This window comes from Corvus brachyrhynchos, unplaced genomic scaffold, assembly GCF_000691975.1.
Source record: "Corvus brachyrhynchos isolate BGI_N302 unplaced genomic scaffold, ASM69197v1 scaffold7, whole genome shotgun sequence".
NCBI lineage: Eukaryota > Metazoa > Chordata > Aves > Passeriformes > Corvidae > Corvus > Corvus brachyrhynchos.
This window is the reverse complement of record NW_008239054.1, coordinates 5,083,599-5,102,623: the sequence shown is the minus strand read 5'-3', so window position 1 is coordinate 5,102,623 and position 19,025 is coordinate 5,083,599.

Here is a 19,025-nt window from a genome sequence, read left to right as displayed (position 1 = left end):
AGATCATGTTTTTAGAAGTCAGGAGTAGCCCCAGGCCCTCCATAATTCTAATTGATGTAAATGAAGAAAATAATGAAAGCTTGTGTGTGCTGACCCTGTTACACAGGAAGGTTTCACCTCAGTTAATCAAAGAACCTTTAGAGATGTTGCAAGCATCTGGCCTGAATAGAGAGTTCTTCAGTCTCTGGTACTAAACTGGCTGCATTTAGATGAGATACTGTGCCCAGATTTCCAGCAAAACTGCTTAATTTCTAAATGCTGACATGTCGAAAACAAAGTACTGTGGAAATAACATGAAAACAAAACCAAGCTCCTCTCCTCAGAAAACATCGTCCTTGATGTCGGATGAAAATGAGATGAATGGATAAATCTGAGAACTGAAACCTCTGCTTGGGATGTTTGTGTTCCTGCTAAGAAGCTGAAAGCACAGATAAATTTCCATCTTGTATTTGAAATGCCAAACATCAGGTCTGACAATATTAATACTATATAGAGCAAAAACCTGGAATAATGGAATAACAGTTCCTTTTCAGTCACTATCTTCATAAAACTGACATTTGTAAAAGCTAATGCGGTTCAGAATTATTATTTATTTTTACTCTGTAGTAGCTTCTTATAGCATTTTTCTGGAAACACAGATACTCTGGTAGCATGTTACCTTTGTCATATCTGATACGTGTACTTTCCATAAAATGACCTTCATGCTATGCAGCCAATAATATTTGCAAGTAAAACCTGAAGACAAATGAAGGTCTGTAATAACACACTGGAAGGTTATGTTTATTGATTACAAGACTGAATATTTTCACGGTGATATTCCTTTCTCATAAAAATGAAGCATGAAGACTTTTTTTTTTTTTTTTTTTTACAACTAGAAGTATTTACAATTGTTTTACAGTAGTGGTTATTAAATTTTTTAGTGAGTTCATAGTGTGTTCAGGATCAAAGCAGTAATTCTAAGTACTGGTTGTGTACAGAATGAATTAAAAAAAGAAAAAACAAAAAAGCAAGACTTGGGGAGAAGGTCCACCCATATGCTGCTCATACAAATTTAAAAGCCTAGCTTCTTGAATGCTAAACAGTAGATAATGAAATTTCTATAAGTTTAATGCCTTTCAAATGTGTAAACATAGGCTTGTTTTTGCAAATTATGAAAGGTGCTTTAAAACAAGAAAAGAAGAGGCAGGACAGGAAAAGTACAAGGGTGTGGTGAAGATTTACAATGAGAAAAGGAAAAGAATGACAGGATAATATTCTGATTAAAAAGCAAAGGAGCAGAGAAGCTGTTTAGTACTCACTGTAAATGATTTTGCTTCTCAGACGCAATTGCTTCTAAATATCAGCACAATTCTACAAACAGTATTTTATTTTCTCTGAGCACCCCTTCCCTTCAAAAGGTCTGTCCTAAAGTAAGAAAAAAAATCTGTTTTCATACTGGTTTACTGGAACCTGTGTCAATTTTTTTTTGTCTCCCTTTTTGAAGCAATTCCTACAAATACAAGGTTGAAACAACCTGAAGACTGTTTGAGGTGAAAAAGCCAGATGGGCAGAAAGTAGCACTTTCACCTGCTTTCCCAGGCCTGTAAAAATGGTCCCTGCATTAGCCTGAAGGTAGCACTATAAATCTTTACATATCAGCAAAGATTAAAATATGAGCAGAACCATCCTTTCCTATTGAAACTAAAATAAAATGCAAAGCTGGGTAGGGAAGCCAAGCAAGGTTTGCAGGAAAGCTCTGCTGGGCTGAACACTCCTCTGTGTATCTCTTTCTGACATTTGCTTGTGCCATTCTGGAGGAGAAATGAGAGGACTGAACCTAATTAACCCTTATCTTTCCTGTTCTCTCTGTTACTGAAGACTGCCTTCCTAGAGCTATAAGGTGTTTCCTGACTAAGAGAAAGCAGGGAACTTGAGAAGCAAGAGATGATCTACTCTTCATCAAAAGGAAACCATGTCTCCAGAACAAGGAAAAATTAAAAATTTTGACTTGGAAAAAACAAAAATTTTGAATATATTGTATTTTTGCAAAGGATTTAAACTTCACTTGGATCACTTACCTGAGATATCATTACAATTGGTTTCACTATGGTCAATATTTTCAATGCAGAATGAAGAAAAGAAAGTCATCACTTGCACAGTCCTGAGCCTTTTAAACTGTATTATAGGCTATGTTTTATAAAACATACTAATGAACAAAATAAAAGTGACCAGTAACAGCCTTCTTGCTTCTATTCCTTAAATTTAAAAAAAAAAAATGAAGTATTTTTTTAATATATTTTTTTTTAATTGTGTCTGCAAGAGGCTTTTCATTTTGTGGAAGCTGTGGGATGAATGGACACCCAGAAAGAAATTCTAGCTTATAAATACAGTGCAGCAGAAAAGTTGACTGGGTTTCTGATTTCTCCACTGACCTTTGAGTGCAATTGCCATATTAATATGTGACATTAATATTGACAAAGGTCCCAGGAGGCACTTTTGACCCTGAGTGAAAGCAAGGACTACTCCCTGAGGGGAAAAGAGCATGGCAACTTGAGGAGGTGCAGTGCAGAGAGATGTTGGAAGTGGAGTGATGTGATGGGTCAGGAGGTGCCTGCAGGCGATCCAGGCCCTGACTTCTCAATCTGACCAAGGTAAGGGAGGAGTGGGGCAGCTTGTCCACACAACTCTCCTTTACCTAGCACGAACATTTTATGACACTTCTTGTTTGGAGCAAGTCACAGTAGTTAATAATTTATAACAGAAGTAGATGATGTAGCAACAGGCTCCTTGGGCTCACAGTACCAGTCTTCCCTCACAAGAATAGAGTTCTATTCAAATAAATTCAATGCTTCCTGTGAGAGCCAAAATCAACAGCTTTGTACTTCCTGGATAACATGGATCAGTTGCTACGGGCTACTTCACCTTTCACTTAGTGCCTTGGTTGCTGCACATTTCTGTATTTTTTTAGATAATCCACATAAATTTGAAGGATCTGGCTCCTCTCTTCAAAGGGTTAAGCTTAATTCCTAGCTACATGCACTGTCACAGTGGCATATTAAAATTAAGATAAGAGCTATTCAAAGAAAAAATAAACAAAACTTCACATTTTCAGGCAGGAAGAAAGCTTTAATCTAAGCCTCTGAAATACTACAGATCATTAAATTACAGTTTAAACAAGATCATAATTTACTACTCTAAAGTCTTCCTTAAACAGAACTATGATTTGCATCACTCTACATGAAACTCCCACTTTTTGCTTTTTTATATAATAGAGCTGTCATATGAGATGTTTGTTTTGGACAAAAAACATGCTTCGACTTGATTTCAGCAATTCATTCTGATCCAGACTCCTACATTTGCTGCATTATTTTTTTCAGTGAAGGCTGCACAAATCTTGTGCCTAGTGCTGCTGCATATTTGCTGTCACGAGGTCTGTATCGTCCTTTCTGTCTACGTAGGAAATACAAAGAAAAGGACGCATGACATTGGGTGAAAGAAGAAGAAAGTAGACAAAATATAAAGAATATTCATTTAACTGTTAAAAATATGCTAATATTTTGCGTTAACAATATCTGATAACTAGCACTTATGATACGTCATCCTATATAAATAAAAAGATTTCCTTTTGCAAAGCATCTGTTCTTTTCCAAAGAAATATGCTTTCTGGTGTTTTTAATAAGTCTGAACTGAAAGATCTACCATATTACTTTCCACACCACCCAATGACCACTTTAAAGTACTACCTTGTTTTCTTAGTATAAATTTCTGAGTAGGAAAAATAAATCAATACAAATGAATGACAATAATAAGGGAGTCTCTTTAATTTGTGCTTATATGAAAGAACACCATGCCATATTATTGAAGACTCATAGACTTCTGTGTTTTCATAAGAATACTTCAGGGATTTTGGTTTTCTCATCCTCTACAAATTATACTCACCAGTTTTTTCAAATGTGGCTATACTAAATTCACAGCTGAACTTACGTGTGTTTTCTATTATCATTGTTTTCTTGTTATCTGAGTCAAAGCACACCTCACTCCTTACTGAATTCCCTGGGGCAAATCGAGAGATAGACACAACTTTGACAGATGATATCTGGACAGCAAGTGTGCAGGACCTGTTGTGGTTATACTTGACAAGACTCGTTGACATTTTTGTACAGGGATAACTTGATCCTTCCATCACAGCATCTGAAATGCCTCTATATACAAAAACTTTGGTTTAAATTAATGGTTAGGCTGACTTGTTTTCTCTTGAGTAACAGCACACTATAGTGCAGGAAGTTTCCAGTCTATTTCATTCTAAAAGCAATATAGCTGTGATATAAATATTTGCTCCTGTGATAATCAAACTTTTTTCAGACCAGGTCTGCCAACTGACATTTTTCCCAAGACTACTGAAATATGAAGAGGTGTTAAAACTTCCTTGGTGTTGATCCCACCCAGGCAAGCTCATTACAGAATTTGGAACAAAAATGTTATGAAATAAAGGCTCTTCTCTTATATATATCTTGAGAAGCCTAATCATTAAATAAGAGTACAAGAATGAGCAATGCCATCTGAATTTTTTGTGATAGTAAAAACATATCATGATATGACCATGTGTAATGATACTGTTAAATCAAATATTATGATAGGCTAATAAATGTATAGCAGGGAGAAATAAAAGTATTGTGTAACTTCCCGTTTTATACCATTCTTGCTGTAGTGCATCCATTGCAAGGATGAGTTTGGATAAGTCCAAAGGTAGCTTCTAAGTAGAAGCTCAGCTGGCAAGAGGCAAGGGGCAACATGAGCCTGTGAAGATGTAGGTATAGACTGACACCAGTCATTCAGATGCCCTGCTGCCTTACCAAGTGTATTACCCATCACTCAGAGTCATGTTTCTCTCCCCTTGCTGTCTTTCCAGCTCATGAATCTTTCATTCCTGTGTGCACAGTGAGCTGAGCTTTAGCAGGAGTATTGAGGGTATGAGAAGAGGACAAACTATTTTATACAAAACACTCATCATATCATTGTGGCGGTTTAATTAAAATGTTTGTGACATTTATGATTAACTCAATTGACTTAGGTTAGAAGTCCCCTCAACCTGACCCCAGGATCAGAACTCTCAGAGGGCTGAAGGACTTCACTGCACCTTTTCTTTCCATGCAATTGTTAAAGGGCAAGGGCAAACAGAGTCTCACCCAAAGCTTGCCACATGATCAGGTTCTCTGCTAATGACAGAGAAACTGCATCATTATCATAGTTGGGGTTTATAACAAAGAATAAAGATTTCCTGACTTACAGTTCTTAAGGCATGCTTTTCCTCTTTATAATACACTTTAATTTTTTCCAGTTAACTGGCACAGAATATAAGCTCAGAAATCCAACCAGAATAAAATAACTGTAGTATCATATCAGGGCACTGTTAGCTTAATATCCTTTCTTCAGTACTTGCCAAGTGATTGAAAGGCAGCAAAAATTCACCAAAAGAGCCACCCACTGCTCAATCTTAGGAAATATTTCCTCTCCACTCCCATTAATTAGTAGATTAGTAGGTATACTGAAATATTTAACTTCATCTGATGTGAAAGTGTATATCACTTAATATTTCCTATTTTTTTTCACCAGCAATTGGTTTCACTAGGGCATTTCTCAAAGTCCTGGTTATTTCTCCAGACAGATCATGGGAGCAGCTCATTAACTCCAAAAGTGGGTTTTGCATCTCTGCTATGAGATTTCCTCTCACATTGGTCCTTAACCTTTCTGAAGCTTGGCTATACAGTAGAGACACTATCAACTACCTCAGATTTGCTTGGTTGGTCAGAGCATGGTGCTAATAACAGCAAGGTCGTGTGCTTGGTCCCTGTATGGGCCATTCACTTAAGAGTCGGACTCGAAGATTCTCGTGGGTCCATTTCAACTCAGAATATTCTGTGAAACAAATACTTACTTTTCATGTAAAGTTAGGATAATTTTTCCACAAGCTAATGCTATGTTCATTTATTTTGTTCATCACTCTATTGATGGGAACGATGACATATCAAAATACTATGCATTTAACAAAGAAATTAAAGCTTTCTATATCTGTATTAAATCTTATCCTCCAACTCCTCCCTTTAACCTCTCCTGAAATTCCATTAAAAATCACAAATGCTAAAGCAAGCAGTTTAATTAAATGACTATCAGCTGAACACTAATTTTCAAGAAATCATTGGTTTATTCTTTGCACAGCAATTGCCTAATCCCTACTGACTCTTTTATATGAACTAGCAATTGACACTGCTACTGCTGCTCAGAGGCTTGCTAATGTTTTCTTTTGATCATGCATTTTAGGATTTGTTTTCTGGTTACATGGCTAGTGTACACTTTGCAAATTTTTGGTGCCAAAAAAATAATAAAATAAAGTAATTGCTTATACTCAAGATCTCTCTGTTATTTCATTGGGCTTTACAAACATATCTAGCTAGAATTTGAATTAAAAAATCTGGTTTCATAAACTGAGTAATCAGGTACATAAAAACCAGCTGCTGAAGAACAGGCAGCAAACAAAAAGTACACTAGATAGAAATTAAAAATTCTATGAAAATAATGTACAAATTAAGGATGTCAGTATAATAGAGAACAGACTGAGAAGAGAGATGGGAAGAAGGGAAGAGAGGGGGAGGGACGATGGGGGAGGAAGGTTTGTCGCTGGCTTGAGTTAAAAAAGTGTCTAGGGTTACTCCAGGGTGCCTTTGCTAATAATGACAAGATCGTTTGCTTCTCACATCTGTAGGAAAAAAATGAGAGGAGAAGATGGAAAAGAGGTCCTGGGATGTACCAGCTGTTGATGTTGGTCCTCCCTGCTGAGCGCAGAGCATTGTGCCCCTACCGGAAGGCATCGCAATCTGTTGACATCTCCAGCTCTCTGCTACTTCGGGACACTCAGCTGAATCTAAGGCAACGATCATCTGGCTGAGTGAACAAAAATCAGTGCCTACAGTGAAAAAGCAGGAATAACACACAAAGCAGATGGCTGGAGGCCTGCTCATTCCTGTTTCTGGAGCTGTTTACACTCTTAAGTGACTAATTTTGACATGTTATACTACTAATGAAGTTTTTTGGTTTGACCCAGTAAACTGCATGTAGTGCAGTCTGGGACCACTCTAATTTGATGTCTGCAGCCCAGTGCTATTTCTGATCTACAGAAAGTCAATTAAAATCATGGTGAGTGAGCAATCAAAGCTGAATTTCAGCATGACAGCTTTCTCCCATATATAATACTAAAAGCCTACAGTTTTACATTTTCTTAGCTAAAATATCTTGAACATTTGTAACATTGGTCTTTAGTATTTTTTCTTCTGCGACTGAGATCAGAGCCACAGCACAGAAGATTCACAGGCTTCCAAGAATGACATCACCATCCAGAAGCATGAAGTTTTCTCCAGCCTTTCCTATATCAAGTCATGTGGACCTGTAAACTGCAAGAGAGTATTCTCTGATGAAAATATTTATTCCAAAAGCACTATTCAAAAAAAAAAAAAATTAATTTACTGCCTAACTCTTGTTCCCAGACCTGTAGGCAGTTGGGATTACATTGACTGAAGTACAAAATCCAGAACTGAAACACAGAGTTAAAACTTTAAATATTTCAAGCCAAACTGGAATTTATGTCATGGAGAAGCTTGATTAAAAACTTATTTCATCCCAATCCAACATTTTAATTTTTTTCTTCTCAAAAGGCTATGAAGGATATTAACCATTAGAATCTCAGATATCTGACAGTTATTGAAATTGTAAAATAAGATAACCACCTGGCCTAGTCTTTAGATATCTCCTCTGCCTGTATCTTAAACTTATTCACAGTCTCACAGGGATGGTTCCATAGACACTGAGGATCAGACAATGATTATCCCTCTAAGTAGTTAAAACTAAAAACAAAACTTACCAGCAAACAGTTTAAGATTATTCTGGAGCTGTTATGGACAAACAATGTAATAATAGTAATGCTTGAATGACATTCTTTGTTAAGTCAAAGACTAAAGAGCCTGCCTAGTCTGGAAGTATTTTCCAAAGGGCTTGAATTAATATGAACCAAGAGGAAACAGCAATTGTTTTCATGAGTTCACATGTGGACTTACCTTTAGCACCACTGACTGCAATGGCTAATTCCTTAACATTCCTCAGCTTCGTGGCTGCTGAGGCTTTTCCATTTTAACCAGGGTCATACCAGCTCAGCCACATCCCAGTGGCTAAGTTATTCAGGGTGCAGGTGTGGGGATTTTATTTACCATGTGTTATTCACTGTCATTTCAGATCTGGTTTATCTAAACGGTCTATTATTATAGCCTCTCCAGCTAACGAGAGAAGACTGTATATAGATGTCTATATTTGTTCTATCTTTAGGAAAAATTGCTATTTTATAGAAGTGATCTGATAAAAGGTGACCTGTGAATCGTCTCAGTATCAGTACAAAACATTGGGCTGCTAAAATGGCACAAACTGTAACACTGTGACTGATCCCAACCTGAACACCTGTGTAAGGCTCGTGGATCCACAGCACAAGGAGGACATGGACCTGTTGGAAGCACAGAGGAGCCCGTGAAGGTGATCAGAGGACTGGTGCACCTCTCCTGGGAAGACAAACTGAGAGGGTTGGGGTAGTTCAGCCTGGAGAAGAGAAGGTTCCGGGGAGAATTTACAGCACCTTCCAGTACCTAAAAGGGGCCACAAGAGAGATGGATAAGGACTTTTTACAAGGGCCTGTACACAGAACAAGAGGGACTGGCTTTAAACTGAAAGAGGTCAGTTTTGGATTAGATATTAGGAAGATATTATACCCTTCTATACTGTGAGGCTGGTGAAGCACTAGAACAGGTTGTCCAGAAAAGCTGTGGGTGTCCCACCCCTGCAAGTGTTCAAGGCCAGGTTAGATGGGGCTTTGCGTGAACTGATCTAAAAGAAGTTATCCCTGCCTGTGTAAGACCCAAAGGTCTTAATGCAATCTTCAGTCAAATGTATAATGCTCACAGAGATATTTCTCTTGCGTTATGAAATGTACTGAAAACAGTAAACAAAGTATTTATCTGTCAATATTTGCATAAAACTTTTTAATTCATTTGGTTTTCTTTAATCGTCTCATTTTTCCCTTTCTGTCAGTCAGCTAAAAAAGCCCCAAAACACTTGGGTAGTGCTCATCAGTATATAATTATAAAAAACATTACTTAATATGGGAATTTTAAGATCTCTTCACTTAAACCAATGCATATTTTGATTCTTCACATTCTTCCTTTGATCAGGAAGACAACTCTGAAGAAACTCTGTTTCTTCATTTTAGATCTCCAAAGAACAGAGTAAGAGAAAATAAACCAACACCACAAGCATTGTTTTTTTTATTACTTCTCATTTCCGGGGCTCAGAGGAAGGCAATGACTGCCTTCTGCCTCCACTCAGGCATTTCTAATTTTCTGACTTCTTAGTGCAGTAGCAGTCAATCCATGCACTTGATGCATCTTCCCTCCACTATTTTAATCTGCTTTGTCCTGGTACTGCCCTCCCATCTGCAGAACTTGACTGTAACAATCAAAAGGTTTAGCTATCCATAAGGTAACTTATGATCCAAAAGATTAAGGAGATAATCTTAAATTTCCATTGTCCCTTGTAATGAGTTCTACTACTCTAGTAAGAAATTTTTTCATGTTAGGACATTTTGCAGTGACTGCAATCATTCATCGCAGCTGCAAAGGGCTCCAAAGAACCACAGGAGACAAGGACTTTTTACATCAGAAATTCAAAATACCAGATCTTCTCCTGTCATTATTCATACATTACCAGAGCACAAACAGTGGAATAAAGACAAGATTAAGTTTAGCAGCAACTGGTACCATCTGAGGACAATATTGGTGCCACACCACTTTGCAAAACAGCAGCAGTACAAAGGTGTCAATGTTTCCCTAAAGAAGAAACTGAAATTTCTCTTGCATTTTCCATAAACAGTGCCTAATCACAGAAGAAGTTTTAGCCCAAGTTAGCTAAATGGGATAAAATTCCCAGACCTGATCAAGTAGGAACTTTCTAACGAGCTGCCAGACATATACGAAGAATTAAGTTCCCATCTTTCCCAACAGGTTTATCACAACCTGTTCATTTATGTGAAAAGTTCAAAGTACCTCATCTTCTGTAGGACTTTAACTCCAATTATCCAGCTCAAGGTAATAACTCGACCTTATTTTATTTTTCAGTGGGAAAAGAAGTGCAAAGATAAAGATGGGAAACTCTTAGAGTGTATGAACTGAGAACAGTGTCAGGAGTGATATTTCCTGGCCTTCTGTAATGCTTTGTGAGCTTAACAGCTTTTAGAGGACTTTTCAGCCTTAGGGTTTATCTAACTTCCTCCGGAGATGGAGATGGCCATGAATTGTTCCCAAAGAGGAGAATTAGGGATATTTATTCTTTAAATATGTTTCATAATTGTGTTTGATGTTGTCCAATGCTTGACACTGTGTAGATATTAATTAAGTGCAAAAAACTATTTCCTCTACTTCTTTCAGGGAAAAAAAATCAACCCTGGTAGGTTTCACAATCAAAATTATAATCTTTCTCAAGCATGCAAATTAACAATTAGAACATCTCAACAATGGAATTCCACTAATCCCTCCACAGGAGAAAATTGGTTATCTGCCTACAGCACCAATTAACCAAACAAAAGCTGTTTAAAGCAGAAAAATAGACAGAAAATTTACTTGGATTGAATTGTTTTACATCCCAGATAGACATTCCTTCCCACTGTGGAGCTGGACTTAGGGCAGAAGCTTGTGTGCGTGGGTGCAAGCTGCTGAAAAAAGTGTTGGGTTGAGGCCAGCAGGAACTGAAGTTCATTGTTTTAGGGTGTAGAGTGTGGTCACTGCAAAAAGCATTCCCACATCCCACTCTGCTTGTGCACTTCAGCACAAGATGATTATAAAATCATAGCTCTCTGCAGCATTTCTTGTGCTTTCTTTTTCAATGCTCTTACTATCCAGGGCTAAAGGCAAGATAAAGAACTATCTGGACTATTGGGATCATTCAGCTTTCCATTTCCTTAGCGCAAATATTTTTGTTTACTACCTAATTTTATCTCATACAATGGTTCTGGAAATCTCTGTATAATAGCATCAGCTACCCCTGACATCCAATAACAAAGAGTTGCTCAAAGTTCAAAAAATAACTCTCATAGATCACTATGTCATATTTGGCTAACATAACCATTGCCAAAAGAAAAAAAATTGTATTATCTCTGGGTGTGGCCAATCTCAGTACTAACATGTTTAAATTTTGACCTACCTTAGGGGAACACCCAAATCATTGAAGCAGGTGATGCTGGGAAGAGGCGTGTGGAAAAACCTCTGCACTTACAGAAACGCTGTACAACTTGGCTGTCTTCCAGTTTCATAAAATAAGGGAAACATCATTGGTGCAGGTGTAATATAACTCATTTTGGCTATATGTAAAAATAAAACTTTCATTCAGAACACATTACTTGCTCTAACATGATTTTGCTTGGGGTTGGAGTGCAACAGGGAGAAGCTATTAGCATTCTGGAACAAGCCTACATGAACAAAAAGAAAAGCTGAAACATTTCTTAAAAATAAAAGATTGAAAGAATTAAATGTACGTTTCAAAAGGGTTTTTTAAATGAACACAAAAAAAGTTAAAAAAAAAAGAGAGGATAAACTGACAGTTCTGGAAATTGAAACTTTCCATCTGTGGAATGAATATAAAGCAAAGAATGGCTATGGATCTTCCTCTTTCTCCTTGTCCCCTCAGAATGCCTTCAACTGAACTAGCTGGGCTCTCTTTACCTCTTATCAAAGCAGAATAGAAATATTCCTCTTTCACTTTTTCTTTTTTTAGCAAGATGATATTGTTATAGCTGTACCTATGACACTTATGTGAAATTAATATCTTGGCTTTTGTGCATTTACAGCTAATACCTCCATATGTGACTGTTTTTGCAAAAGAACTTATTTAGTGTAACTACAGAGTCCAGAGTCTTCTAGGTACATTACATATCTCCCGGAAAATATGATTTAAAATCATATAAAGTGAACAGTAACATTGCAAGTTGTGGGTAATAAAGTTTTAGAGATTCAGAGGATTTGCTTTGCCTTCATAACCACACTCTCAGGTTTTAAAGTGCCAAAGTTCATTAATTGATCCTAGTTATAATATCTGGCATCAAGGGGAAAGGCAGGCTTGCTGGAACAGGATGTTTATTTACCAATCTGCTTTAAAAGAGCAGGTTATTTTCGGTTGTAAGTTGCACAAACTGAGCTGTGCGTGAAAGCAAGCCCTTGAAGGATGAAGCTCAGTTCACCCTAACTAGATCTCTGAGATGACCCACCCACCAGCCATATTATTGCTTCGCTTGAAATACTGTTAATTTGTTTATTCGTCTCTGTGGTCTGGAAGTAAAAAAATATTTTGGTGTTTCCCCCTCCCACACACCCCAATCCACTTGTGTTTTGCAATAGTGTGTGCATCACTATGTATTTCTACAGGAAGTCCAGCTGAAAGTTCTACAACTAAATCTTACAGTTAAAATTCCATTAAACAACGAGATGCATTTAGGAAGCCAGAGAGAGAAAACACATTTAATAACCTAGAGGCTGGGTGCAACTTCATGTTGCTTCAAAGTAGTTCCTATTTTAAATCCTAGTATTGCTTGAGGCCAAAAACTGACTTTATTACATTTCAAAATGAAAAAAAAACCCCCGACCAACCCATGCACCTGCTTTTGTAACAGACTTCTTAAAAAAATACTGACACTTAAAGAAGGAATATATTGTGTAGATAATATATGTCATTGGTTTAACAACAATAACATGAAAATTCATTGTCTGAAAAACAAAGCATCGAGGTTCAACCTATGCTGGTTCACTGAAATAACAGTACTTTAAAAGTGGCTACAGCTCTACACTACAAAGTGGAACATTTAGGCTATCATTCTGGCATTGTCTGACCTGCTCTGTCACTTCAAGACAGACTCCCAAAAATACTTAGCTATTTAAATACAAACCATATAATTGTTAAATGTCTATGGACCATGTAGGTCTGAAAGAATTGCAGTCAAGTAAATAAAGCCAAATTCATTCCTGTGAGATTTAAACTTTTAATTGCATGACCTTTAAAACTATTCCAAACCTAACCCACTTTTTTTACAGTAATTTCATGATGAAAGTAATCTGACAGGTGTATGGCATTGTTGGGACTAAACATTTTTACCCCATGAAAGATTGCAAAGCTGAGCCAGAACAGGACAAGAGGATTCTCATTTAGTTCCCAGAAAACTTATCCTTCAGGATAAAATGGTTTATAGGTGCAAAGAACAAATGAAGGTTTTCTGTCTTTTCTATGCTGCACAACCTGAGGGCTTACAGAAATGATGAGTCTTTTCTATTTGCTAAAAGAATGGGAACAATTGAGGCTTTATGTACCAGTGAAACTCTGGTAAAAGACAATCAAATGTTCTCATTTCCCTTATTAGTAAATTAGACTGCAGTTTCCATATGGCTTTTTTCAGAATGAAAATAATTGAGAAAACTCTGAGCAATCAGACTCAAACTTTTCTAAGGGTCAGAATGTGATATAAATGTAAGCAAAGGAATATTTATTTGATAACTCTTGTGAAATGTGATCTGTGAGAATCAAATAAAATAGCTAGATTATATGACACATACATATTTAAATATAGGCATCATTTAAACAGAAATCACATTTCTTTTAGAATATTTGTCCTTCCAGTAAAAATTCACAATGCGTTTAAATAAATCCAGGATACTCCTACAATCTCGGAACAAAATCCACATAATTTAGACTACTTTTATTCTCCATTTTGTGTGTTTAAAACAACTGTAGTATCAGCCAGCCATACTTCAGTTTATACATTTGATAAAGCCTCTGTGAGAAGACAGGGAAAGGGTAAAATAATGGAAGCAAAGTTGTGACCTGCTGTGAGCTGGCATTGGGTTCAGCTTCTATGCAGAATGGCCACTCCACAACACTGCACAGTCTTGCAAGCTGAAAGATATTAACAGTGTTTGTGGTCATGTAGGAGTTGCAAAGGTTCTGAGGGGAAGGATGCTATTAATTTTTCTAATTTAATCTGACAACTCATTTTAGCTAGAGGAAATATTGACCAGTACTTTTTATAATTTCTTTTTGTGTATTTAATGTTACTCTGCCAGCAAGCACACAGTTAAATTGACAGGGCTTCATTTGTAATCCACAGAACAATAGATGACCTGAGTAAAACTGTGCGCTACCCTCCAGATGTTGTGTGCACTGAAACACCTGGAAGAGCCACAGGAGAGAAGCAAGAATGACCGCTGCATTTGCTAAAGTAGCAGCTGTATGTTCAGCAGTTTTTTCAGGCAGAACACATTGCCCTACCTTCAGCACCTATCATTTCCATGCTTTCTGAATTTATTAAACCCTTGACTTAGCCCATCATATAGCTACTGGCATGTTCTGTTTCCCATGGAAAAAATCTTAGTGGTTCTCCCTTCCCTCAAGGTAAAATACTGTGAAACCATCAATACAGCTTTTAGGGCTCGATTTAGTGTTTATCTGCTTCAGATGTGGACCTAAAGGCTTTGTTGGGTTCACACTTTGTCTTGCCTCAATGCCATGTCTCTGTCAACCTCCAGTTTCATGTGAGGGCAGGAGAAAAGTAACACAGCCGGATTGCACCACAAACTGTCTACAAGAGTCTTCTTAAAATCTTAAAGTTTTTTTGTTAAATATTTTTACAGTGACATGGTCCCACAATTTCACCTTGAATTTGCTTCATTTAGTGCTCTCTGGGTTTGCAATATATTTTTTCTGACTTTTAAGAGACTGGGTGTCAGTATGCATACTTTTTCGTAACTAGTATATAAACATTTTTCTCATGTTTTTCCAAGAAAACACTCACATAATTCTGAGTAGTGCTGGATTCCCCAGCTCTCAAGAAACAAACCTCTTTCTTGGTCCCCCAAATGTTCCATATTTTGTTATTTGTGAGCATTTTACAAAAGAATTGTAATAAGAGGCCCAGACCACAGGAGAAGAAATCAAGTCAGTAATAGCTAAGTAATATTGAGTGAATAATAGTGCATGATCATCTTTTCCACTGACACCTGTGGTCATTAGAATTCCCTCTGTTTACCAATGGATGTGAGAAGGAAAATGAGCCTTCAGAAATTTAGAATTAAGTAAGTTCCAGTCATGTTTTCTATTCCCAGGGCAATTACCACCCCAGTTTTTGCCGTATTCAGGTATGTTCAAAGACTGTGTTCTATTCATATAGTCTCATTTAAATTAGTACTTTTCAGCATGAGGCTGTTAGAATTCAGTCTTCATTTAGTGGATTTATTATGTCCTGTTGAACAACTTGACACTAGAATGACACTGCCACAGAAACACTAACTACTGAGCTTTTCAAAATACAGAGTATCAACTTAGGAGTTTGCTTGAACCTAAAATGTTCTAAACCAAGGAAAAACTCTGCAAACAGTCAGGGGAAAATTTAGGGGTAGAAGCAATTTCCATTTCATCTTTACAGAACAAATCTCTCCACCTTTTTTTTCTGTAAATTTTCTTTACCTTGACAGCAGCAATTCTGTGGCTAATCTGAAGTCATGCATGTGCACTTTGATCTTCTCACACATGCAGACTGAGAGAAATCCTGGCTACCATGTAGATCTGTTCCCTTGTCTTTGGCAGTAGCCTAAATTTGGGTGTCCTTCCTCTACCTGGCTAACAATTTTCAGAAAGCCTGTAGAAGCATTCTTATCTGTAAAATATTTATCCTTCCTTCAGACCTGCTCAATATAGGCAAATGCAGTATTGCCATAGCAAGTAGGCAAGAACAAAGATACAAAAAAGACAGATAACCTAACCTTGTATGCTTTGCTTCTGTATCTTTTAAAATCTACTTAATTTTTTAAATACAAAAGTTTTCACACTTTTTCAGCTTGACTGAGAAACCGATATGTGTATGAATATGTGCTGAACAGTTTTTGGCATCCCATCAGAGACATTCTTTGGAATCCATTGCAGCTTCATCCAAAAGGCCAGTAACTGAACAAAAACCGGGAATGAACGGAACTTTCTTCCTGAGAATCGTTACCCTCCAGGTGTTATTTTGAGTGTTAATAGATGGAGACAAAAAACCTGCTGCTCATGTCCTACAGCTCTTGTCCAGGATAAACCTAACCTGTAGCCAGAAGGAGCTCTGGTGGATTATCAGTTAGGTATCTTTGGCAAGATGCAAATTAAGCTATAAATATGTGAAAAGAAAAAAGTCCTAAAACCTGTTGACTAAGAAATCTTTACATTTTTATGTCTCTGTTTCTTTCTTTTTTTTTTTTTGAATGAGGTATGTTTTTTGACTGTAAAGACACATATATACTTGAGCAATGTTTTATGCAATAACACAGCTAAGGGTTTTATACAAATTTAGAAGAATGTCTAGATTTCTAGCATTTTGCTTACAAAACTTCAAATCGTTTTCATTTGCAGAGCAGTTTGTAGAAATATCCCCAGCAGAGGGAGTGGCTCATCCTTTTGAGATGAGGCCTGAAAGATTAGCAAAAGCAATTTTTACTTCTGCTTTACACTTGAAAAAGAGTGTTAAAGAGAGTAATTTCCTTAAATGTCTATTTAAAAAAGCATTTTTACTCTGCCACCAGTATGAAAGAAGAGCATGGTGGTGTCTCTGCGTGAAGCAAATAAAGAGACAAGAAAAAGTCCAGTTACTATAGTAAGTTTCATAAAAAACCTTATATTTTCTCTGCTTTGTACCTCACATTTTCATTGCATTTAATTACATACAGAGTAGACATAAGATGCTTGAATAATAGAATTTTATCTTGATAGTAGGTAGTTATTTAGACCTAGTTTTCAAACAAATGCATAAGGAGGTAAATTGAAAATCACTGGAAAATTGCATCTTTAGGCCCAGCCTTTCTGGATATAAATCATTATTGACAGATGAGTTTAAGTGGATTTATTCTGATTTATAACAGTTAAGTATTTAAGATAAGAACTTTAAATAATATGGATCTTTTATTTAAGAAAAACCAACCAAACTTTAAAATGACAAGCAAGTTGTAGTTGGTTTGTAATTCATTCTTTTCAACACTCTTAAAACTGGTGTCAATAGCACAACACAGGAAAGCCTAGTTAACTAAAAGGCCAAGGTGTGACTAACAGTTTTGTTTAAGACAAGGAGTATTCCCTGGTAGTTTTCAACCCCCAATTTCATGGCCACCATTTTCCCCTCAGTTTTAACATCATAAGGGTAGCTTACTATTTCTTCTGATCCTGAAAACCAACTTAGTAAATCAGCACCTTGGTATTTAATATCAGCACTCTGCTGCACCCCTGTGTAAACATTTAGATCCCATTCTGGTGGTGTGACTTAATGAGACAGGGTCCACTAGCAAGGGAGTTACCCCTCAGAGGAAGCCAGAGATTTTCCCAGTGTAAAATGCATTTTAGTTGGTGATTCAGGAGTCTTCTGAATCATATCCCTCAGGGAAACAAGAAGGAGCACATAGATTCAATAGAGGTTGAGAAATTTCATTGTGCTCAGTTTGCACAGGGCCTGGTTGCAGCTAATTTACACTGAACACCCTAAAACTGCTTTAGGATAGGGATATATCTCAGGGATCAGGCCCCCAGTTTCAAGGGCCCCAAAAGCCCATCAATCAGTCAAAAATATAGTTTTCATGGCAACCAGCTGTTTTTCCAAACACTCAGCTCTGGGCATCTGGAAAAATAGTTAGGTCAATTCTTCCATAAATCACCCCAATGCTCACTACATCCAATACTGCTCAGTTAATCTCCACAATGCATTGGGTTTAGTGCATATGTTCAGAGTGACATTATATCCCACTGCTATTAGCCTGAGCTGGGAGATTGATTGATCTGTGTGGGACTAAGAGGGCTCCCTGAGAGTATTGCCTCAAATAGGGGTCAGCAGAACAGCCACCTTGGGCTTCCGGAGGGCAGACTTTGGCCTGTTTGGGAAACTGGTGAACAGAATGTCTTGGGAGACTGTCCTGAAGGACAAAGAAGCCCAGGAATGTTGGATAGCCTTCCAGAAGAAAATCTTAAAGGTGCAGAAGCAGTGTTTGGGTTACCATCCCTGGGGGTGTTTCAGAAATTAATAGATGTGGCACTTAGGGACATGGTTAGGAGTGGACTTGTGAGTGCTGGGTTAATGGTTGGACTTGATGATCTCAGAGGTCTTTTCCAACCCAAATGATTCTATGATTCTATGAAAAAAATCCTAAAATTACTTGTTCCATTTAGTCATTAAAGTATAACATCACAATAAGTTTTCAAACCACAACCCATACCCTGATAAGGCACATAAGACATAGAGAGAGAGTTACTAAACATAGAGAATCTTTATACAGTCATAATGGAACCTGATTTTGATCTCCAAATCTGGATATTTCCTCATTCTACTGTATTAAAAATATTGCATTTTCTCAAAAGTCTTCTAATGGGTCCATCCTTTAATTTTATAGTATAAGCAATCCCATCCCTTTGTGAGGAATATTTTGTGAGTGTAAAATTACTTAAAATTATATTTTCAATATTTTTCTAAAACACTTTTTCCTAAAGCAGTAGGATTAAGATTATAACGCCTTTACCCACAATGGACAAATATTATCTAGATTTTTAAGAGTTTTCAAACAGACTTTGATCCATTTAACTAATTAAAATTAACCCTATTGGGGAAACCACTTAAGTGAGAATGTTAGCTGCTTGTTCTTAGTATCCCTGTGGGATTGCTATGGCTACATCAGGAAACATGTAAAGTGCACTGTGGTTGGAAAGGAAAATACTGGCTGGAAACAGGGAAGATATTAGGAGTCAACGCCCCGGTTATAGCTGACAAAAATGAGATCAAACAAGAGGAAACTCTCAATAATAACAACATTTGTGTTTCCACAGACCTGGGACCACTCTTCATGACTGGCTTTCTGGCTGTCAGTAGTGGATGTTTCTAACACTTGATCAAAGACTTTCTATCACACCACTAATTT